The following is a 23,147-nucleotide window of genomic DNA, read 5'->3' as shown; positions in this document are numbered from 1 at the left end:
TCCTAAGACCCCCCCCAACTGCCCCCCAGGACCCTACCCCCTACCTGTACCCTGACTGCCCAAAACTTTCTCCACTCCCCTCCAAAAGCCCCCCCCGTTTCTTGACTGCCCCCTCCAGAACCTCCCTGTCCCTTCTCCTGCCCCCCCTTACCCTGCTGCTCAGAACAGGGTGTTGGGCTCTGTGCCAGCCGGACACATGGCTGAGCTCCCCTGCACAACACAAAACCCGGTCCCTGGCCCTGCACAGGGCTGCCGGAGCGGGCTGCAGGAGGAGGAGCTGCCGGCCGGCTCAGAATGCAGGGGGGGGGGGGGGGGGGAGGAGGAAGCTGCTCCGGAGTCCAGCCCGGGACTTTCCTGCAGCCCTCCCAGCCGCTCGCTCTGCCGGGGGAGGGGGAAATCCCGGACATTGTGAGTGCTTTACAAATTCCCCCCGGACGCTATTTTTAGCACACAAAAGGAGGACATGTCCGGGTAAATCCGGACGAATGGTAACCCTAGAGAAACCACAGTAGTCAAACCACAGAAGTCCCGTGCCCCAGCCAGTTGACAGAGCTGAGAAACACAGTCATTTTGGAAAACTTCCTGGGCTAAATCCATTCCTGGTACAATGTCATTCATATCAGTGGCATTACACCAGGGATAGGTTTGGCCCTCTCTCTTTCCATCACACTGAACAAAGTTCTTGTTTTAACAGGAAATGAATATTTTTTAAAAAATCGTAAAGCAAATCATACAGAAAACAAAAAAGCAATCAGTTAAAATGTCATTCTGTGGCCTACATCATAATAGAGACATTGTCTCATGGATCATGATCAAGTCACTGGCAACTGAACATCGTCCCTATGGCACTTAGCAAACAGTCTCCCTGGAAAAGTAATGTTAGAAAAGTTTTAAATCTATTTTTAGCTTCTTTTAATGTGATTTAGTTGGGGGGGGGGAGGCGAGAAAAACCAGCTCCATATGATCAACCAGTTCTCCTTAAACCACAGTTTGGGAACCACTGCACTTATCAAGAGTAAAATCCGCTCCACCAACACGGAGCAATTGGGCACCATCCAGGATGAATGTGGGAGAGGTGAAACCTACCTTCAATTAGGGGTCAGCATGTAGGGCTGCAGTGAACCCCATGGTTTGCAACAATGGCCACAGGCTTTCTGTGCTAGCTGTGCAGAGTATTGGAAGCCACTGGATCTGTATTAACACAGTAGCCCTGTAACACTGGCACTGCCCAAATCAGGGCTACCATGGATGGATTTCACTCCAGTAGGAGAAATTTAAGCATGTGTAACCCCTTTGGGGTTTTGAGAGTATGGCCCTTTAAATCTTTTTCCTAAGGGGGAGGGAGAGAGTAAGAAAAAAGGAGGGAAACGCCAGGGGGCAGCGCTGGAGCTCCAGGGAGAGGTAGAGGCAGCCTGCAGGCCCTGGAAAAGCGAAACAGAGAGAACCTGCCTGAAGCCTGAGAAGGACAGGGCCGATTGGGGACACCCCAGGACAGGAGCCAGGAGGAGCACTGTGCCAGGGAGGACTCGCCCTAGAAGGACAGGCCGGAGCTGGACCCAATATCACTGCTGCCCAGATCTGCATGGGGCTGTGAGTACTGGGGCTTGTGACTCTGCACTGGGGACAAGGAGGGAGGTTGCTAGCTAGTTAAGTGGGGAGGTGGTCGCTCTGTGTGGCTTTGCAGAGAGCGGCAGAAGAGGGCACCGGAGGGGTTTGTTGGGGGAAGGTTCACTGGCGCTGAAGATGACCAGGAGCACCCAAGACTCACCACTGGACTGGAACTTTGCTCAGGACTCCTGAACTCTGTGTGCAGACACATTGCTTGGTGTCTGCCCTTCCAAACTGTGCTACCACTGGGCCTGTGGGGCCTTGGCTTGGGATGCAGCCCAGTCTTACTGCTCCCCGTATATTTCCCCTTGTTGTTTTTCCTCCTTTCATCCCTCTGTAAATAAATATTTCCCTTGTTGTATCCAGTGTACTTTTTGTGTGTGTGTGTGTGTGTGTGTGTGTGTGTTCACTCTGGGAGGTTTGGAACAGGTGCCCCTGGGGTGGAAGGGATTTCTCCTGCTGCATTCCTGCGCACACCTTCTCTTGGCCAGAGCTGCCTGCAGAGCAGACTCCATCTTGGCCACGAGGGCACTAAAGTTACACATGCTTCAGCTACTGTCCTTCTTTGCCCCTCTTCTGACACACACTCTGCTGCTGGGGGAGAAGCAATGTGAGAGTTTGATTTGGAACTCCTTTACAGCAGGGTATTCCCCAGGAGAGGACTTACAAGAAGTAACCAATTCTTTTTTTCCCCTCCGTGAAACAAAGGGAGCAGAGCAGGGCTTAGAATCTGCTGCCTTGTGACCTAAGGGAATACAGATAAAGAATGAGCAAATACATTTTTTGTGTAAAAGTTCTGTTTCATGTTTGCTCCAGTGAGTAAAAGAACAGTTTCAAACACAAGCAAACTGCTACAAGTTTTGATTGGCTGAAAACATCTGGTAGAAGTATTAACAAATCTTTAACTAGAATGGTAGAACAGAAAAAAAAATAAAAAAAAAATAAAAAGGTATGTCTCTTGATTTACTACAAAACAAATCTGGAAAAGATTTTACAGCTATAGCTAATTTTATGAAAAAAAATGCTCAGAGAGTTATTGTTTGTAATACAGCCAACTTAGGTAGTAAATACATACATCTAAAAACGTTCACATGCCTCTTTCATTCTGACTGATAAGCTATATTGCAGGGTTCAAAAGTAACATTTCAGTAGCACGACAGAACAAACAACATGTGACAGTCATGTTGCTCAATGGACTACTGGAAGGCACTCAGATACTAGGTAGTGAGCATGGTATAAGAATCCATATAGATAGAAAAGTATTAATTCATCTGCTGTGTGTGTTTTTATATATAGTATATCCAGTTAACCATGCTGCATAACTAAAGAGTCTAGTGGTTACTGCAGAGAACTGAGTGACCTTCGACAAACCACAGAAAGCCTGATTTTTGAGTGATGTTGAACACACACAACTTCAGCTGAAGTCAGTGGGAGCTGTGGGTACTCAGCACTTCTGAAAATCAGGCCTGTAATTTCTTCAGTTTCAATACTTCTCTATCACTCATCTGCCTGTGAGTATTGAACATTTGATAAGCAAATACAACACACACACCAGTGCAAAGTACTATTGATTTAGTGTATGTACTCACGTATCAGAATCAGGAGTTTCCTGACTTTTCAGTGGTTACTAGTTCATCCTTAATTTCATATTAACATTAGAGGAGGGATCTTGGCATTATAATTTTTGTATTAGATTACTCCACAATATTAACAGAGCTACACTGCACTTTTTTTTTCTCCAAAACCTTAATGTGAGAGGTTACAGTGTCAAGTACTGTGAGGTAAGAAAATTCTAGATGTTAATGTTGCTCCCACAATGTTTACTCAGGTGCCCTGGACATCATATCTGCATTTCATGATATACATTAATAATAATCAATAACATACTAAGGTTTACTATGAACTGCATAAACAGCTCTATAAAAGTGTGCACTACATGACCTGAGTTTTCAGCCAGGCCTCAGTCTTGCTCCCTTTTATGCAGGGGCAATTTGTGCATGCAGAATTGCATCCATTCTTTTTTCCACCAGCAAAATAACTTTCTCCTATAAAGTTAAATAGCTAAAAGTTATCCAGCTGTCAATATTTGTTCTAATACTTCAGTTGATGCAAAAAGTGTGGATGCGCAAATCAAGAGAGACCACTGTTTGCATAAATGAATCTACATTTTCAGTGTAACTGAGTCACAGTTGCCATGTTAACAATGTACACCAGGAGCTATCTTACTTACAGTCAGACCTGGTACTAATGAGCAGAACCCTGTGTTCTTGCAGATCTGAATGCAAAATTGGGGTCTTAAGACTGTCGAGAAGCTACAAAGTTATGCTTCAATTTTCACTCAACATTTCATTGTAGTCTAACTTTTTATATTTAAGTGTCCTCTTTTTTAAAGAAAACAATATCCAAAACTATTTGGCTTGGGGGTGTTATAAATTGTGCCTGCTTAAGCCCTAGAATTTAAGCATACCAGATTCACAGAAGGCATGAATACCTTTAAACAAAAAGAAGGAGGAATGCAAGAAAAAACAAGAATAGTAAGCTAAATGCCATGGGGCAAGAGGATACTCAGGCTATGGAGGTAGTCTTCAGAAAATGAAACCTCTAACCCTATTGAAGCCAACAGAAAATAAAATAAACTACAGAAGTAACATGCAAAATGAAAATTAAGAGTACCTGGAAATATGAAAAGTAATACCCAAAAATATAAAGAACAAGTAACAAGAAATAATTTCAGTGTATCAGAAGCAGGAATCTTGCTAGAGATTTGATGAGACTGCTGGATCACCAGGGAACAAACTGACATATTAAAAAGCAATAAATCATCAGGATTGGATGATATAAAACACCCAGTTCTGAAGGAATTTCAGAGTGAAGTGGCTGAGCTGTAACAGAAGTAGGCAATCTCATTAAAATCAACTGCCATGCCAAAATTGCGTGCGTATTGAAAAAGAAGGGGGGAGTAGGAAGAAGAAATCCTGGAAATTATAGATTGGCAATTTGGCATGCCCTATTTCAATACCAGATACACTGGATGAAACAATAATTAAAAACAGAATGATAAAAACACATTGCTGATCATGGTAGCATATGTACAAACCAGCACTGCTTACACAGAAGAAAAATCATGCATTTCTACTCTACTAGAATTCTTTAGACATGTCAGCAAAATAATGGACAAAGGAGAACCAGGTGACAATTTATTTGCACTTTCAAAAAATCTTTGGCAAAGTCCTTCACAAAAGGCTTTTAGGAAGTTGTGGAGTGAGAGGTGAAGTATGGTCATCGATCAGAAACTGGCTGGGAGTAGGAGTAAATGGTGCATTTACACCATGATAGAAGCTTAATAGTTGGGTACCCGAAAATTCCATACTAGGATAGACGTGTTTATTAATGTTCTGAAAAATGGGTGAACACTAGGGTGACATCTTGCAGAAGACACAAAATAATTTTGATTAGTCAAAACCGGATAAGGAACAAATCAGGAACTTCAGAAAGAAGCTGAATGGGAAGCACAATAGCAGATGATATTCACTGTTGACAACTGCAAGATAATACTTGGTAGAAAGAATAATTTGAACTACTCATACACATTACTGGGTTCTAAATTAACCATAACCATTCAAGACGACCCAGGCTTTGTTATGGACAGAAAAAAGATATGCAGTGGAAGACAAAATAAAGATGTGCAGCTCAATATGCAGTTGTAGTAAAAAAAGCCAATAAAATTTTAGGATGCATAAGGGATAGGACAGGAAAATACTAGTCATATTATTATAATGTTTTCATATACATCAGTAGCACACCCTCATCCGGAATAGCATATTTAGTTCTCATCACCCTATTTCAGGAAGGATTTAGCACAAGTACGAGCACTTCAGAGATGGGTGATCAAAGTTATCAAAGACATGCAAAAACTTCCATAAAAAAGAAGATTGAAAAGATTGGGACTGTTTAGTTTATGGAAGAGAAAAACTACCAGGGATATAATGACATATATACAATAATGAATAGTGTAGATAGTGGGAGGAGGAGCACCAGTTCTTCCTTTCTTCATGATATAAGAACACTGTAATGAATGACATGGATAGGCAACACACTTAAAACTGGTAAAAGGAAATTTTGTTTATACAACTCCTAATTAACTGGTGGAACTCATCACCACTAGATATCATTGAGGCTTATGGGTGTGTGGCATTCACAAATCAGACATTCATATAGATAAGAACATCTAGAGTTATATAAAGATCAGATTTTTAAAAGTCATAGTGGGTGTACACACTCATACATTAGGTAGCAAGCCAATTTAAAACTGATTGGGAATAGGTAGAAGCTTCCCTTATGAGGTTATTCCACATTTGTCCAGAATGGGGCTTCTTGAACTTTCCTCAGAAGCATCTGGTATTGACCAGTTTAGTTTCAGGATACTGGACTGGATGGACCAGTGATATCATTTGATGTGGTATGACAATTACTATGTACCTAGCTTGTTCGTTCTTTGATCCTGCCTCTAGGCAGCTTTCACCCCTGCTCTAGGACTACTGCCCTGATGGGGACATTCTTAACAGACCTTATAAAATGCTTAATATTTGGTCTGCGGCACTTACAAGATTTAGTGACTTTGCCAGTGAAGCTGGATATCCATCACTGGGGCATCGTTAAAGAACATAGCCTGAAGCAAATATGGATCAAAATTATACTGCATATTCAGGAAATTGCCTGCTTACCATGATCATAACGAATTTTCTCCAAACCTGGCTTGTTTTTTAGGTCTCATTGAGATATACAAATCATGCTAAGTTTGAATGTTTTAGCTTTAGCACTTCTTTAGTTCTCAGAGCACTAGATTTCTGATCAGAGCAGGTGGGGAAATTATTCCCCCCCCCCCCCGGTCCCATGCTCAGATAACTCAAACAGCTCCTCCAAAAAAGAGAGAAGGGAGAATTGCCTTTGTAGTCAGACTAAGCATTTGTAATTTCACCCCCTGAAGAGTATTTTTGAAAAAAGTAATGAGAAACCGAGAAAGAGAAATAAGAATGAAAATTGGAATCCTGCCTTTACCAGAGCAGGTGCTACTGACCCTATATTATACACACATTTGTATAGTGTTATAGCAGGAGATGGGCACATGACCAGTAGCGCGTATACACAAACACACAGTTTTAAATTCAGTGAATGCTCAGGCACTTTTAAAAGCGCTCACCTACATCTTCACCATCCTCCCTCCACCCACCCCAGGTGTGAGAAGTTTATTCTGCAAGACGCCTGTCTCCGTGCAGTGAGACCTTGTTCCTCCCCAACTCTGTTCTTGGACAATGTCTGACTTACTAGAGTTCTCTAGGGTGAGAGCATCTCAGGACCCTGTCTTCACCTCCCTTATCTCAGCAACAGCCACTCTAGCAGATTTACATACAGGGAGAATGTAGTAGTATTCATTAGGCTCATCAAGAACAGCAAATGGATGAGGAAGTGACTCTATCCTCAACTCAGGACTCGCTGAAAGTCAGCCATCTCTTTCCCACAAGGCCACACTCTACCTTCCCAGCTACTGATTGAGCCTGCTCACTAGTGCTCAGGGCCAGCTCCAGGCACCAGCTGAGCAAGCTGGTGCTTGGGGCGGCAGCTTGTAGGAGGCGGCATTCCGCCCAATCCTAGGGCTGCATGGACGCTTTTTTTTTCCTTTTTGTTCCGCTCCGGCCGCCCTATAGGGGGCAGCGGCGTGGAGGATGAGAGCGCCCTGCAGCAAGCCCGGCAGGGCAGCCCGCGTCCTTCCCTCCCAGCCGACCGGAGCGGTGCGGAGCCCTCCTGGCAGGGGGCATGGCGGGAGGGGGCGCGTGGCAGCGCCCTGCTGAAGCCCTGGCCGCCCCCTTTCTCTGTCTCCTCCCCGCTCCGTCCCTCTGCCCCTGCTAGCCAGGGCACATCTGCAGGGCAGGGAGTCCCCCTGCACCCTGGCTCCGGCTGCACCGCAGATTTTATTTTATTTTATTTTTATTTTTTTGCTGTTCTGGCCGCCGTGGTTTTTTATTTTATGTTTTTTTTTTCGCTTGGGGCAGCCAGAAAGCCAGAGCTGGCCCTGCTAGTGCTAATAGGGTAACCAGCAGGCCAGAGGACAAAAAAGGAGAGTAATTCAATTCCTGCTGAGAAGGCAGACAACAGCCTTGTGGGACAGAGAGACAGCTCAAGCTTTCTCTGCAAGGCCCAAGAGCTGAGGGAGTTGGGATAAAGGCTTGAACACTGCACCGCGAGATTTCAATGTTTTCTATTACTAGATTACCAAACTCCTTTCACCACCACCACCAAAATAATACCTACTACTAATACTTAAGACATTAACAGGCTTTTCATCTGCAGGTCATAAAGTGCTTTACAAAGATAGATAAGCTTTATTACACCGTTTTTACAGAGGGGTTACCTGAAACACAGAGAGGTTAAATCAGTTGCCCAAGGTCACACAGCAAGTCAGTGGAGAATTCAGCCTATTCTTCTGAATCCTAGTTTCAAACCCTTAGACCACAACTGACCTTAGAAAGTCAGTAGAACTGCTGTAGAATAACAAACTCACTCCTAGAAAGAAGAATTCATTGCATCATGATCAGTGCAACTGGACTCAGAGGGCCCATGTTCCACGGAGAGACTGTTATTGATGGGACACCAGTGGAACAGGGAACATAGAGAGTTAGACTGGAAGCAACACAGCCACATGGACAGAGCAGTGCACAGGGTTTAATAAAATTCCACTTGTTCAATCTGACATGCATTCAGCTTCACTCTCGGAGAATGAAACATGGGGGAAAACATCTGAGCTGCAAATTCTCTGAAGTGCAACACTGGATAGCCAGAGCCATGGAACTCAGTCTGAAGTCCCCCGGCACCCTGGATTTTGCAGATCCAAACCTAGCCCAGGGATGGAACTGGTGAAAGGAGGAGTTCAAGCTGCACACACACCTGGCCATGCAGGAGGAAAACAACAGCAGGAAAGTAAAGCTATTATTTTACTTGACTGGGGAACAAGGCAGAGAGATCTGCACCCCAATGAAGCTCACCACTGCCTCATACCTCACAGCAGGGAACCTGTTTCTTCCCAAAGCAGAATGAAACTGTGGAGTGACACAAGTTCTTCACTAGAGACCAATCCAAAGGAGAGGACATAGACCCCTACGTACAGCCTTACACACAATGGCTATTACATGCAATTTTGGGACAGAATCCTTTATTCGGGACAGGATAGTCTGTGACACTTGGGCATGCAGCAGAAGCCTCAAGAGAAAGGATTAAAGCCCTTGAAGGCACAACACATTCAGTGAAACAACAGCAAAGGAGAGCAGGTAGCCAGACCCATAGTGAGATGCATTTGCTCTGTGAGACAGCACGAGTAGGTAAAGAAGTGCCCTGCAATAAGGCAGTCTTGCAAGAATGTAGTAAGTTGAACCATTTTAGCAGGTTGTGCAAGAGCAAAGGAAAGTCTTAGAAAGATTCAGACATATACAAGAGAGGGAGGGCACATCAGATGGGGATGATGATGTTCCAACTCTCTCCTTGCATCTGGCAGTGTATCAGGTTCAAGCTGTTGGGAGAAGAAAGCAACAAGGGACAACAACCACCTTCGTGCATGCAACAGTGTTAATAGGGAACTACCCTGTGCAGCTCGAGCCGGATAACAGGATCTCCTGCACTGTGATTCCTCAGGGAAAGTGGACTTGAACACACCCATTACAAAGAGCAGGCACAATCTAATAATGTGCTATGACGGCATAATGCTCACCCTCTAGGAAAATGTGACCTCATAGTAACTCACCGAAAAAATAACAGTGGTGGTGGCCAGTCACAATCACAGACGCCTACAGCCACAGCCATACAAGCCCTGGATCTAATCAAGGTTCAGCATCAGAATTTTATAGCTTCGATGCAAGAAGCAAAAGGGAGTGTCCCATGGACAATGGAGACAATTTTAAAGCTTATGGGAATGTTTTCAAAGGTGGCAGGTGCCTTGAAGGAAAGCTGCAACTAGAAGTAGATTCCACAGTGGAACCGGTCTGCTTACCACAAATGAAAATTCCAGTGGAACTACATAATCCAGTATGCAAGGAGCTTGAAAGTCTGCAGAGCAGGGATATCATAGCTCCTACAGAGGCCAGTATAGCCTTGGTAAGTAACATGGCGGTGGTAAAGAAGCCATCAGGCAAATTATTCATCTGCATAGACCCAAAACCACTGAACTGGGAATTGAAAAGATCCCACTATCCACAGCCCATAACTGATGTTATCTTGGAAGAACATAAGAAAGCCAGAATCTTTATGGACTGTGATGTAAGATACATAAGCCTGGATAAGAGTCCAGCTTGCTGAGAACTTGGCAACACCATTTGGTCTCTGCAGATGGGTGCACATGCTAATGGGCATAAGCCCAGCACCTGAGGTGTTCCAGAGAAGATTCACCCAAGTACTGGAAAGGCTGCCTGGGGTAAAAATAATTGCAAATGATATCCTCATTCTAAGTGAAGGGAGCAATGATATAGAAACTGAATGAGACCATGATAGAAAATGACAAGTTACCTTACAGCGAAGCAGGGACAAGAACATAAAACTCAGCCCAAAATTTTTTTTGACTCAGATAGCAAGATGACATACATCGGACATCTGCTCACAGCAAAGAAACTGAAAGCAGATCCCAACAAGATCAAGGAAGCCAGAAACATACCAGTTCCAGTGGATGTAAAAGACACCTCAGAGGAATGATGAATTTTCTGTGCAAGTTCCTTTCACACCAAGCTCCAATAGCAGAACCCATATGTCAGCTCACGAGGCAGGATGTTGAGTGGGACTGAGCAGGCCTCCAACAACAAGCATTTGACATGCTGAAGCAAATGATAATGGATGCCCCTGTCCTGCAGTACTACCAGCTTGGAGAGCCACTGTTGCTCCAGTGTGATGCATTGGACAAAGGATTGGGTGTATCTCTTTTGCAGGAGAAGCCAGTAACTTATGCCAGGAGAGCCCTGTCAGAGACTGAACTGAGATACATCCAAATAGAAAAAGAGCTTCTGGTTGTGGTATTTGGAGTGGAGCAATTCCATTAGTACACCTATAGCCACCCAGTAATATAGCAATTAGACCACAAACTCCTAGAGACAATCATCGCAAAGCTCCTTCCTAGTGCCCCAAGGAGACTGCAGCACATGTTGATGTACCTCCAGCACTACCAGGGAGAGATCAGATATTGTAGAGGAGAATTACTGGTTTTAGCATCCGAAGAAGTGAGGTTTTTACTCACGAAAGCTTATGCCCAAATAAATCTGTTAGTCTTTAAGGTGCCACCAGACTCTTTGTTGTTTTTGTAGATACAGACTAACACGGCTACCCCCTGATACTTGGTTTTAGCTGACACCCTGAGCAGAATATATATACCCAGCATCAGCGAGCTGGGGGAAGGGATCAGACCATTTAATCCATTAACATGCTGCACTGTCTCCCAGTTTCAACAACAAAGCTGATGGAAATCAAAGAAACTATGGAAAAGGACATCCAACTACAGGCAGTCAAGAGAGTGATACTAATAGGGTGATCAGAAGAGAAAAGCCAAATACTGGTAGGCGCAGAACCATATTTTCAAATTAAAGATGAGCTGAGTGGATGGAATCCTATTTGGAACACAGAGAGCTGTTGTTCCCAACCCTGCATTATGTACAGATGTCATCCAAAAAATACATGGCTCACTCCTGGGCACTGACAGCTCGGAGAGTGTGTTTATTAGATGGCAATGAGTACAGAACTCTGCTCCTTGATAGAAGGATGTTGCACTTGTCAGTCATGTGATGACTACCAGCAGAAAGAGACTCTTACCACATGAGCTGCCCATCCCATCATAGGAAAGGTGGTAGCAGACTTATTAACCTTCAAGGAAAAGCTGTACCTGATTACAGTGCACTACTATTCAAATTTTTGGTAGTTTGATGCCCTGCCTGATACAAGAAGCAAGTTGGTGATTGGCAAACTGAAGACCTGCTTTGTGAGCTATGGCATTCTAGACACTGTATTTGCTGACAAAGGATGCCAATTTGCCTTGGAAGAATTCAAGGAATTTGCACAATACCTTCTCCCCAGCATACCCACAGAGTAATAGTAAGGTGGAATCAGCTGTGAAAACAGCTAAGAGACTGTTACACAAGGCCGTGTCTTGTGGTTCAGACCCTTGTTAGCATTTTTGGCACACAGAAATACCCCATCACAAGGATGCCAAAACAGTCATGCACAGACATTGATGAGACAAAGGACCAAAACCCTGATACCAATGAGGGGGAGGTCTGTTGCAGCCAGAAAGAAGGGGACACTGCCGAAATGAGATGGCCAACAATCAGAGAAAGCAGACATTAAAGTAGGTCAGCCAAGAACCTATGGGTTCTAGAGAAAGGCACTCCTTTGATGATCCAGGCATTGGAGAGACATCAAAAGTAGTCGACTAAAGGGGGTCATGAAAGGTGTAGGTGCATCCAAGTCAGATGAAGTCACTACACAGGAGGGACAAGTGAACCAAAGGAACAAGAAGCACTTACAAGCCAGTTGACAAACACCCAGAGAGAGCCTATGATGATCATCAGAGAACAGAGAGTCATCTGGAAGCCAACTCCACAAGAAGGGAGGAGAGTCCACAGAGAGTGAGTTTACTAGACTCAGAGACTGGTGACAAGGAGACAGACATAGAACAATCCCAGTGACTCTAACTAGCTAAATCTGTGATAAAGACAACTCGGCCATGTGCTAGCAATCTCTGGCCAAAGAGACATGGGTTGGGGTCTGGGCATCAATTATTTGTTATTAATATTTAGATTAAAATGTTTGTAAAAACAGAGATATATCATGATCAGTGGAACAGGAATCTGAGGGCCCGTGTTCCCTGGAGGAACTGTTATTGAAGGGACACCAGAAGACTAGGGAATGTGGGGAGTTAGGCTGGAAGCAACTTAGCTGCATGGACAGAGCAGAGCACAGGATTTAATACAGTTCCACTTGTGCCTGCATTCAGTTTCACTGTGTGAATGAAACACTCTTGCTAGTGTTTCCCCCAAAATGCTAAATCTCACTTGTTTAAAGGCAGCAGTTTCACAATTTGTGAGGATTTTTTATTCAAATTGCTTAAACACTTGAGTTCCACACATGAAGTAAACTCAAGCATTGTAAATTATTTATGACATTTGCTCTAAGAAGATAAAAGCAGCCATACTTGGTAAGACCAATAGACCATCTAGCACAGTGTCCTGTCATCTGCTAGTGCCAGATGCTTCAGAGGGAATGAACAGAACAGGGCAATTTTGAGTGATCCATCCCATTGTCCACTCCCAGCTTCTGGCAGTCAGAGGTTTAGGGACACCCAGAGCAGGGATTAGGTCCTTGATCATCTTGGCTAATAGCCATTAATGGACCCATCTTCCATGAATTTAGCTAATTCTTTTTCAAACCCAGTTATACCTTTGGCATTCACAACATCTCCTGGGAATGAGCTCCACTGGTTGACTTTTGTTTGTTTTAAACCTGTTGCCTATTAATTTCATTTGGTGACCTCTAGTTCTTGTTTTATGAGAAGGAGTAAATAACACTTCCACATTCACTTTCTCAACAACATTCATGATTTTATAGACCTCTATCATATCCCCCCTTAGTCGTCTCTTTTCTAAGCTGAACAGTCCCAGTCTTTTTAATCTCTCTTCTGCTGCAGAAAATGGCAGCGGAACAGGAGGACATTCACAACGGGCTCAATCCGTTATGGCCTATGCCCTCCACATCCCTTTTCTTCAGGTAAACAACATACTGATGCAAAGGGCCTGTGCATCAGGTGCAGAGCTGTCTTTGCAGGAGCACCAGAGGGCGGGGAGGGTTTCAGGGGCTGTTTCAGAACAGCCCAAGGGCAGAAAGGCCTGAGAAGAATGAGTTCCAGGGCAAGAGACAAAAGGGACAGAGAAAACATGGGATGACCCATAAGGGCCAAATGAAGCACTAGCATAATTCAGAGAACCTTCAGGTGGCTCTGGCTTGTAGTGGGTGGTTACAGTAGCACCTGTCAGAACCTGAATGTAGGTGATGCAAGCAGCCTGCCCTGTCCCTGTGCAGGGCTGAATCTGGCCTGATACATCTGCGGAGTCATAAAAGGGTGGTGATGTGTCTGTACAGTGACTATCTATAGGACACTAACTTGGTGAAATCATTTTAAAATGTTTTTGTGGTAGGTGGATTCAGGTACACGAGTGCTGATTCTACATGAGCCAATTCAGATATATCCCACAAGGATCCTGACTTCCTCTCGGATCAAAAGCTTTGAATCATGAATGTACCTGTACCTTGACAGACCCTTACTGTTTGGCCTTTTGGTCACAGTTTCAACTGTCCTCATTTCCAGTCCTTCGATAGCTGTACATGCATGGAGCGCTTAACTGCACATGTCAAAGGGGAGTGCTTACAAAACAGTAACTGGCAAATCCTCCTCTCCAAGACACTTAGGCTTGCTCTGCTTCCGAGAGGCGCATCTTTTTCTCACGCTCCCATCACAGCAGGCCTGAGGAGTTGGAATAGTGAGATCTTCCTTAGACTTAGTTCTCAATTCGCTAACAATAGAACCATCAAGCTACTGATAGTTCAGAGAGTACTTTCTGCATTAGCAAACTTGGCATGATTGCCCATGTCTACTTACCCACTAGGACTGGTACTAGCACTACCCCTGAATTTGAACATTGGGACCACAAGATCATACCAGTAATATCTGACTTAGTGTGTGAACTTGGGCAACTTGGGACTTTTCAGAACTCCATGTACACAACACTTTCCTACCTTTGTAAAGCAGTTTGGAGATCCTGGGGTGACACATACTAAGGGCCTGATCCAAAGCCCACTGAAATCAATGGAAAGACTCCCATTGCCCTCAAGGGGCATAGGAGCAAGACATACAAGTACAGAGTATTACAGCAGATGCTTGGTAACCCTTGTTATAGCTAAGGTTTCAGAACAGTTTCAGTTATATCCCTATGTTTACGTGATCAGCACTTTCTGAAACAGATATCTTTTGAGCTGTCTCTGCCTGAAGATTAATTTTTCCCCAGAAAGTTTGGGCACACACCGTCCCTGAGCTCCAACAAAAGTAGGGGGAGTGAGTATCCACATTACCCCTAAGGCTAGGGCAGTGTGTTCCTCTCCCCACGCTCAGCACAGAGAGTGGTTAGCACATATTCCTGCTCCATTTGGGGTGACTTTCAGGGGAGCACATGGACTAAAACTGGGATAGCCCATTAAATGGAGATTGTTGTGGGAAAGGAGAGAGTCTAACACACCCTCCCCCTGAACCCTTGGGTAATTGCCTCTGGGCCAATCACAATGCAATCCTTACAAGCTTTACTTGTATTAAGAACAAAACTTGATCATATTCAAATACAACAGTTTCAAACAGAGAAAGGATGACTCTTTAATCAGATCAGTTCAGCCAATACAGTAGATCAAATATTCATTCTTGAAACCAGATTATAAGTATATAATCAGTTGTGGCTCCCACAAATAATGCACAATTTAGCAGGGAAAATAGAAATGCTCACACTTTTTCCACCTGATTAAAAAAAACGTTTTTTCTCTGTTTTTGTTCTTGCTGTGGCAGGATGCCCCAGGCTTGGGAATTCGCTCACTTTATCATTCTGGGACTACCTTTGCTCCATTTTCGTCTCCTTCAATGCCCCCTGCCTCTAAAAGCTAAAGATTATCTTAATACCTTACTTCCCACAGGGAGGGTAGCACATGAAGCGTCCCCTGAGGCCATGTTAGATGATGCTTTATGTATCTGTGGGCTTTAAAACAGCAAGGCTGGCTCCATCCCTCTGGAGACCAAGTGGGTCATTTCCATGACATGCTTCTTCTTGGCAGTCCACAAAGGGAAGGTCCCAGGGTTCTTACTGAGTTTTCTTTATATATTAGCATGAAAACCTACCATTGCACCACTGAGTCATTCTGTGCTATTTCACTGGGTGAAGTCTCCTGTTGCAAGAAACAGTCTATCCTGAGGCACAAAAATTATAACCTGCCTGCTCTAACATATTAATGGAAAATCTAGATGTAGTTTACATACTTACTGTACTATCCAGAATTATTATTTTATAACCATTCAGGTACTCTTAGGGTCTTCTCCTAAATGCCCATCATCTCCTACAATGTGCTGAATTCCTGCTAAATCCAATAGGAGGTGGGGTAGCGGAGCACCTGGCAGCATCAGGCTCTTTGACAGTGTTACTTACAAAAATTAAGAACTATTGTGCTAGTAGGGGCAAAAATAAATGTGTAAAAAATGACCAGAATAATTACCTAGACAGTCTCTCTCACACACATACATTCCTGCACATTTTAGAAATCTCAGGGCTTAATCCTAGTAGGCACAATAGTATGCCCCATCATTACTCCCCATCCTAGCACTTAAACAGGATGGGTAGATAAACAAATGTGTGGGCTGGGGGAGGGTTCCTCAGGTTGGGGGGAGATGCACCCTCCCTAACAGCAGGCAACTATCCCCAACTCCAGATTGGAGGCAGAGAGTAAGAAGCTTCTACATATGGGGAGGGTTTCATCAGATTAGATCTCCCTTGACCCCAGTGTTTTAGTTTTAGCTGTTAAAATAGGGTTAAGTGTGGGAGAGGGTCCCTACAGTTTGGTAAATGTTAGAAAAGCCACCTGTGAGGTACAGTACCTAACACCAATCAAAACCAAAAAGTAGTTAAACATGACAAAAAAACCTATGTTGTGAAGCTGATGAGGAGAGGCTGATAAGTCCATAACTGTAATGTACTTGTGTACATACCTGTATATGTACTGTACAGTGCATCCCTGTTTTGGACCCCAGTCAGAAATAATCACATACATCTCCAGAATAACTTGCAGGAACACAAAACAGCTGCTATGCAGACATTTTGTGTGTCCCGCATACAGAGTAAGTAGGGTTGATCCCTTACACATTGCCTTTTCCATCTCTAATATGCTCACATTTCCAGCTCTGCATGAGGGGTGAGTAGAGAATGCTTCACTGGGCAGCCACCTTCACAATGGAAGTGGTGCCTAAGTGGCCTAGCACAGGTTATGGTCAAGGAGTAGCCTTGCAGGAGTAGGCTCAGATTAAGGCTGGTCTACCCTACCAAAGTAAATCGATCTAAGTTACACCAGTTCAGTTACGTGAATAACGTAACTGAAGTCGACACAGCTAGATCCACTTACCGTGGTCTCTACACTGCTCTGTGTCAATAGGAGATGCTCTCCTGCCGACTTCCCTTATGCTTCTCAGGGAGATGGAGTACAGAATCGATGGGAGAATGCTCTCCCATTGATTTAACGTGTCTTTACCAGACCCGCTAAATCAACACCACTTCATTGATTGCAGCACTGCTGATTTAACCAGTAGTGTAGACATGGCCTGAATTTCACAGGAAGTGCAGGGGATGCACTAAGCAATCATTTGAGTGTCTTTTCTGCTTTACTGAAAACTGAACACTATATTGGTGTGATTTTTGGAGGCCATTGCGGGCATAGCTGAAGAATCAGGCAACATGTGTAAACATTCTGAAAAATGTTTTTATATATTTATATATATTAGAAATAATAGGATCATGTACAGGACTAAATTTCTTTCATTAATTTAAAGCAAAAAGTGATTTAAAATTACTATTTAGCTAATAACTTGATCATTTTAATCAATGTACTTATCTATTAAGTATATATAGTATGCATACATATATTAGTCTACTACACAAATTATTTTTCAATGTTTGTTTTTTCTTTGTACATGTGAGTAAAATAATTTGAATTACAATTACTAAAAAAAAACTAGCTATAGGAATTAAATTTCATACAGCATTTCAACCCTGGCGTGAACATAAATCTGAAATTAATACAAAAAGTGAAATACTTTCCAAAGTGAGGTTTGTGTTTAGCAACAGAAAAGAATAAACTTTTGTTTATCTCTGAAAATACTTTTCTTCACCAAACAAATGACTAGAATAAGATTAAACAAAACATGTTTTGGCTCCTCAGATGTACAGACATTCCAATTTCCTTTTGCACAATGATTTTTATGCAAATAAGTGCCGCACAATCTCCTGACCTCTTTTACCATCATACCGGAACAATGACAGTTCAATAATTGGAATGGCACATATCTGGGATGTTTGATTTTAAATTACAAAGTTGATGCAGGTCTATTGAAATGAAAATAATGTGACTTTGTGTTAATTCCAAACTGATGAAAGTATCATCATTTCATGCCAAACAGAATAAAGCAAACTGAGTGATCGAGGTTGTTGGCCCATTTTGAATCCACCCTTCCCGTCATTTCGTCTCCCCCTTCCTCCCAGTTTTTAATTCGTAAGACTGATGCTTTCATCCATAACAAGGATAATGAGAAAACTCAAGTAATGTTCCTTGGGGGACTGTAACGCTACAAGTTACCTAAGGACTATATCCCATTTGTGCCTCCTTGCTAGTGATAGAGACAAGCAATGCATTCAATATCTCTGGCTGATTTAAAATCCCAATATGCAAACAGTATTATGGAATCCAGACAGACTATTCTGCTTCACTGATGACAGATGCAGGGGAAAGCTAGAATACTTAAGCTTTTGACTTTGAACTGGAAGAGAAGTGGACACCTTGCTTTAAAAAAGCATAGAAGTACAACCCCAGCTGAAGAGCAGGTGCTGCATGGCATTTGTATTTCCTCCAGAGGATGCTAGCTAGCAAGACCACTCAGCTGACCATGAAAATTCTTGGCCCTAAGTGACCCAAGAATAGACTATAAATCCATCCTATAACATATAGTAAAAGCCCCATTTGTTCTTTCATCCTTTCAATACGTGAGGTTATACATTTGTGATTATCTCATTTTATTGGATTCTTTAGAAACCTGTTTATGCTCATTTGTGAGCAAAACAAAGACTCATTGTAACCTCTTTTTTAAATAAGTTTGAAGGTCAAAGGAAAGGGCACTCCTTTTAAAACTGTTATATGCAGGCAATGATTTTGTGTGTAACACTGAGATGAATTTCAGCAAAGGGGTTGGCGTTTTAGTGAATTACACATTTAAGACATAATAGTCCCGCAAGAAATTCCTGTTGAATTACATATATTTGACAACTAGATATAAATATTGGTTTTCAATATTTTCTGATAATCTTAACTAAAATAGAGGGGGCCAGATATTTAGGTGGTATAAGTGAAACTGTACTGATTTATACCAGTTGAGGGATTGACCCCTAGTTTATTAGGGGAATCTCTCATACATCATCTTTAAACTCTGTCAGCTTATTTCATTATAATTAAAAATAGTATAATTAAAATATCTTCCTTTCAGTGTTCCAAGAGTGAAAGAATTATGCAAATCTACCAAAACATAGTTAAGGAATAAAAGTAATAAAAGTAAAAATAATTAGCTCACTCTACCCATGTTAAAAAAAATTAGAGTTCTACCTTAGGCAGTGAAGACAAGACTTTCCAAAGACAGTTTTGGATGGTTTTTTTAAGGATTCAAAGTAAAGTTTTATGGTAAAAACTGAATCCAGCTTTGTTTGTTTCCTCAATCATCATTAGCAATAGACATAAAGGTATTCTGGTTTTGAGCCCATATGGAAAGATCATCAACACTTTCTGCTTCTGGGTCCTTTGCCAAAATACCATATCCCACATGCCTTCTACCTTAAAACTTAAAAGAATAGGTGTTGTTCTGGTCAAATAACGAAATAATTTTTACTAGCATACGTCTAACGTTAAAGCTGCCTAAATCCTGCCAAAGACATTAAAACACCATCTGTAAAACAGATTTTCATTAAATTGATCAGTTTAAAGTTAAGCAGCTAGGCAGATGATGCTTTTGAGCTAACCTTTAACCTTTAACCTTCTTAAACTGGAATTAGGTCACTCTCTTCTTTCGAGTAATACCCTTGCTGTTTCAGTACACGAGAGGTAAAGTGATCTATTCAAATTGAACTGACAATCATAGCATTAATAGTGTTATGAATCAATATTTTGTCAATAAAGAGAAAAGCAAAGTAGTTTCCACACAGCTGAGTATTTGTCTGCTAACTGCTGCTTGTCAAGTTCCCTTAAACTCTAAACAACTATATATGTAAAATAATGGGAGGTAAATATGCCATAAAATACATTTCCCAATGAAGATATTAAGACTAATTTTAGCATTTTCTTCTGAAATTACAAAATTATCTGGCTAGCTCTAGACTATGTTTGTTAATATCTCAGTTAATTAGCATTCCTCATCAACCAATACAATGGGACAACTACTTTTACTGTTTACATATTAAAATTACTTCAAAACTACTGTATGCCAAGATATCTTACTGAGACACAAAATGGCTTCCTTAGAGCAGTTATAATTATAGTTATGTTACATCAACAATGATCACTGTGCTACCTCAGCTTTCTAAATCTGCAGAAGTTTAACTCTTACTCCTGCAGGATGGAAATGCACTTTGTTGCTATACAATCTTCTTCTATTTACTTGTAAAGTTATTGAACACTTCTTGATGGATACTGCAAAGAATTCATGTTTTCTGTGATTTAATTTTCTAATACCAAGCTTCATAATTCCAAATGCAAGTCTTTTAGAACTTCATTTAGCCCAAACTGAGTTTGTTCAAGGTAAAACTGTCTTTATTCTGGTTTCTAGCAGTCACATTACTAATACCACTTGAATACTGAAAAGAGTGGGGTTTTGGGGGGTGGGTAGGTGAGTTAATAACTTAGAAAACAGCTAAAGATTTTACTTGGCCATATATAGAATTTAATTTTAAAAGTGGCTAAAATTATACAGCTTCAGCAGAGAAGCTCTGATGTTCATAGTAGTTTTAAAAACTATGGTTACAAAGACCTATCCTTTTATTCCATCAACAGTTAAGCCCAGAACAAAAAAATCAAGCTATTATGGCAACATTTATAAAAAGAAAACTCACAAGCAATAGCATTTAAATAAAGATTATAAGTGACTAAAATAAAAATAAAAAATAAAAAAAATAAAAACTTTGAGGGCTTGAGAAAACAAAGAAACAAAATCATAGTGCCTTTTTCTATGCTCTCATATGGTTCTAATGTTAAAGTTTCTTATTACTAAACCATATTCAGAGCATCTTAATTTTACAAGAGCTAGAGAAGCTACTTGAATATAAAACATAATTTGAGAAAATTCGACATCACCCCAAGACAAATGTCTATTATTCATATAAATTCATGTTTTTTCCTAGGTACTCTAAAAGTTTATCTGATGTACCAAAAGAGAAAAAGTTCAAAACGACTTGCTTACAACTATTTATCAACTGCTTCATTTGGACTTGACTAAACTATCAGCTCTGCCAGCTGGTAACTTTACAGACTTGAAATATATCCTACAATTCCACCCTAAAGCCTGATCGCACATCCCCCACTAATAGTTGCTTGGGGGATGTTCAAGAAGCTGTAGGATCAGGAACATTATGTATTATTTTAAACAATATGAAACAAGAATGTTTTGCTCCATAGGAACCTGTTCCAGTATTGCCAACCCCAAGCATTTAAAAATATTTAAGTCAGGCCCCAAAAAATCACGAGACTAGCTGAAAACTCATGAGATTTCTTTTTATTCTTTTTACTAGGTTCTTTTTATTTATTTTATTTAATTCAAGTTTTCAAAGCTTTTCTTTGCAATCAAGAGGGAGGAGGTAGAAACTTCCTTAAAAAACAAAAACTCTCACTTCCTCACATGACTCCAGGGACTGCGGCTTCAAGAAATATGTCAAATGCCAGGAGACTCGTGATGCAATCGCAAGAATTGACAACATTGATAATTCTCTCCTATGTATGCTTTTATAACTCCTTGAAGCTCTAACGGTGGATTAACCCCAGTGCAAAGGATCCACATAAGGCCCTGACTCTGGTGATGTTTAGGGCCTTGTGCAGGCCCTCTGCACTGTGGTAAATTTCACCCTAACAGGTTCAGGTCCAGGCTACTTTAAAGACTGCCACTTTCCTTGTACTTCACTGAATCAGATACGATCAGCTGAACTGCTCAGACTAACAAAAGAAAAGTTGAAAAAGGAGTGGATGTGTGGCAAGACATTTTCAGTGAGGAGGCCTAGAATCTGAAACTCACTCCCTTTTCTTTGTCCTTAAGACTCTGAATTTGCTGTCCTGAAGGACATGCTGCAAAGCCAAATTTATTTGGTCAGGAATTCTCCAGGGAAGGTGGGTTGCACTGATGAAGGGGGACAGTGTCAGTTTGAGTGGATTGCTAGTTTTGACTGATTAGTTTTGAGCATTGGATCCAATTTCTGTCTTGCAAATCTGCATGTATGCCAAGGGATAAAAAAAGTTAAAGCACCTAAGTGATTTAAGAGTGACTTCAGCAATTTGGAACTTTTGAAAATGGAACTGAGGAACTTTTGAAACATTTTCCCTATAACTATTGATGGGTACATTTTAAATTAAATTAATAACAATAGTGAGAGTTATGGGAGGATGATACGGACCCCATAGTATTATTAATGCATATGTAAGGTCTTCATTTTGTCTGCAGTATAAACCACTGACATTACAGCCATCGTGTTAAAAAAGGCCTTTTCTATATTTTTTTACCAGTGTTCACTGTATTAAAGAGGCAAGATGGGTGAGGTAATACCACCTTCTTTTGGTCTAATAAAAGATATCACCTCACCCACCTTGTCTCACTAATATCCTGCGACCAACATGGCTACCACGGCACTGCAATCACTGTGTTAATTTGTGCGTCTGACAAAGTGAGTATTCACCCACGAAAGCTTATGCTCCAATACATCTGTTAGTCTTAAAGGTACCACAGGACTCTCTGTTGCTTTTTACAGATCCAGACTAACACGGCTACCCTTCGGATACTTGTGTTAATTCAGAAACTAACATTTGAACTTGTCCGAAGTCCAGTGAAATATTATTTCTTGCCTAAACTAAAGATCTGCTGAGTTTTTCCTCCATTCTTTGTGTGTGTATAAATTTTCAATACGATTAGAAAAACAGCATAGGTACTGTAATCAGCCGTTGACTCCTGATAGTTTAGTTATCACAAATTTCTAGTATAAATCAATAGGTAACACTTGCAAAATGGATTTTCTAATCACATTTAGAGCTTGTTACAGTGACTAATGGTTTGCAATATTTTCTGAATTTTAATATCCTCTAGACAAAGTTTTTAATAAGTTACTAAGTTATTCATCTTTGAAATGAATGTGTTATATTTTGTACATGAACCAACACAATCAAGCCAGTCCAGTAAACATACCGAAGAAAATAAGTTACCTAGTAATTAGGGTTTGGAAAAAGTCATGACAAGTTGTGTAATAAATGCCGTTCATCACTCCCACGTATTCATTACATCTTCATAGTTTTTTCCAGTAAAGATAAAAATATATTTGCCATTCTACTAACATATTTATCTACACCACACCCTTTCATGTTTGTGAAAATCATTATTGGCTTGGAAAAGCAGAGCAGACAAAAGGAGGACAGTGTTTACATTTGAATAC

General features: G+C 41.5%; 1 protein-coding gene across 3 annotated transcripts in view; it reads right to left on the bottom strand.

Moving 5' to 3' along the window:
* ZFHX4 (zinc finger homeobox 4) overlaps positions 1 to 23,147 on the bottom strand; it is a 177,730-nt gene that overhangs the window by 125,076 nt on the left and 29,507 nt on the right. The window lies entirely within an intron of this gene.

The sequence above is a fragment of the Trachemys scripta genome, chromosome 2, assembly GCF_013100865.1.
Source record: "Trachemys scripta elegans isolate TJP31775 chromosome 2, CAS_Tse_1.0, whole genome shotgun sequence".
Lineage (NCBI taxonomy): Eukaryota > Metazoa > Chordata > Testudines > Emydidae > Trachemys > Trachemys scripta.
Note: the sequence above shows the minus strand (reverse complement) of the source record. Positions and strands in the feature narration are given on the sequence as shown.